This window comes from Ciona intestinalis, chromosome 4, assembly GCF_000224145.3.
Source record: "Ciona intestinalis chromosome 4, KH, whole genome shotgun sequence".
NCBI lineage: Eukaryota > Metazoa > Chordata > Ascidiacea > Phlebobranchia > Cionidae > Ciona > Ciona intestinalis.
In genome coordinates this window covers 650662-653083 of record NC_020169.2, presented here as the reverse complement: position 1 = coordinate 653083, position 2422 = coordinate 650662, and positions in this window count along the sequence as shown.

Below are 2422 nucleotides of genomic sequence, written 5' to 3'. Positions count from 1 at the left end.
GTGTTATGTGCGTTGTTCATGTGTACTGTGCAGTCGTGTTATATAAGTTCGGTTGTGTTGGTCTACCACACATATATGAATATATATGTGTATGTGTGCGCGCCTTTTCGCGTTTGTTTTCTTTTATTCCACTTGTAACGACTCCACATTACAACGGAACTTGAAATAAACCATTTTACGTTTAATTGTCGCCGCCTATATAAACCTGGGATGATATTCTCGGTTATAACGACTAAACTAAGGGGTTCAAGAGAAGCAATAGCAGCCCAGCATAATGTGAACGTTAGAAGCATCTATCGTTGGCCGATATGTCAAGAAAAGATCTCCCATCCATTACCAAAAGCTCATGTCGCCCACCTCCGGGGAAGCGACAGGCTCCAAAAACTGGGAAGGTCCGTGCGGTAGCACCCCAGGTGTTGGGGTAATAGGCCAATCCTGGCCTCTAAATCCTAGGACCATGGCGTGCCAAAGCCCGCGATTTCACCTACATAAAATAGAATACCGACTAAACTAGACCAAATGGTTTTTCACGGTTATTCGGCCGACTTTTTTTTCTGTGCCAAAATCTACCGACTAAAAAGGCAAAGAATTAAGGCAGCGACTAATTTAGTTGGTAGCTGAAAATTCCATCCTTCCCCCAAAAAATAATCACCCACCAAGTAACATGCATGGCAACTCGTAAGCTGGCACGGGGTGTATGCAACAGACCACCTGTGTTATAACGACTGTGTATTTTCAGCCACGCGAGAATAAAGTAAGTTGCATTCATTCATTCACGCAGCCCACTTTACAGGTGCAACGGTCTTTGCTTTCTAAGTTGCGCAAATATACAGATAAGCATGTTCGTGATAAAATAATATATGAAAAAAATCGGCAGATATATCACGGATGGTAAATCAATTAAGACTGATTTTAAAAACTGCTTGCATGCTGATATAATATAGCCGCAAAAACGTATGTAAGTTTTACCCAGCATGTTTGAGGCTACTCATATACACATTTAAAGTGTATGCCTTTGGAATTGTAAAACTACGCAGGTAGTTTTATAGCGTGCCATTAATCAAATGAACGAAGAAATAAACACACGCTTCCATTTGTTTGCTGTGTGGTCATCTTTCAAATATTCGTGGTAAAGTTAAACCGAATTATTACCATTTGAGGCGCGCTAGAGTTAAATAGATTTCAATTGTTGTTACTGTTATTATTTTAAAAACGACATAGTTACCACACCAAACGTTGTAGTTTTATTAGATTGATTGGTTGTTTTGCACTATTCATAAACAAGAAACAATGCTAAAGTTTTTAGTCGAACAAGCTCTTTCGTTTTACTTTATTAATGTCATACAGATGGTCAACTTTCGAGTGGGGAACTTCAAAATTGATTCATACGTTTCCCTCCCTACCGGGCAACGAATAACCCAAAATAAAATAGTTTCAAGCACTGAAGCGGCTCTCGGCGATTCGCTAAAGAGAGTGGCTGGCATTGTTCGTTGAGCCATCGCGCGCCACTCATTGAGCTGTTAGTCCGCACTGTTGAATAAACATAATACCACAGTTACGTCTGTGCTGTGCGGTAAATATTCCCTTTTGGAGGTGGACAAGATGTGAAAGAGAATCAAATTGCGCGAAGGTGAATGTAGTCCAGGTCTGTACATTTTTACTTGATCCAGTGAGTGAAAGCCGAAGTTCGTTATGTCGTAATCAAGTTGACGAGGGAAGTTCATTCAACTGAAGAGCCAAGTTTCAAGCAGGTTCTTGTGTTGAGTTGCGGAATACCACGTTGTGACTTGGGTTTTTGGCAGAGTATGACCAATAGTCGCATTTTATACTAAATATTACTAAGGCAGTATATTTTATTAACGGCTCAAACTACTAATAACTACTAATATGGAAATACTAAAATGCTTTTTTGTTAATATCTACGTATGCAATGTTGATTTTAAATTGTGTGGTAATCCGTAGGTCGTAGAATAACGTCAAGCATGAATAGCTTGATTGCTAGTGAGTTGGCTACACATTACCGCACTGTGTGTGTCTGTTACTGATTAAAACCCGTCATACCCAAGCGTGAGCTTTCTACTGGTAATAGATTTACTAGATTACATTTGATACGTCAGATTTGTAGTGAAATGATGAGTAGCAGTGTGACTATTTTAATTATTTTAAAGTGTAAGCAGTAATGTGATTGAATTTTGTTTAAACGTAAGCGTAGCTGAAAAGGAAGAAAGGCCTTTAACTATCCGATTCCCCTTTGTGTTTACAAGCGCACTGTATGTTGGAACACGATAGGGAAAGTATGTTTGCTGGCTCCTTCAATATTTGAACTAGTCTTGAGGCAGCAAGGCTGAAATACTGAGTTTTCAGATCAATTCTGGTAATACTTACGCTACAAGTGTGTTTTATTCCTAGGTCGATATAAATA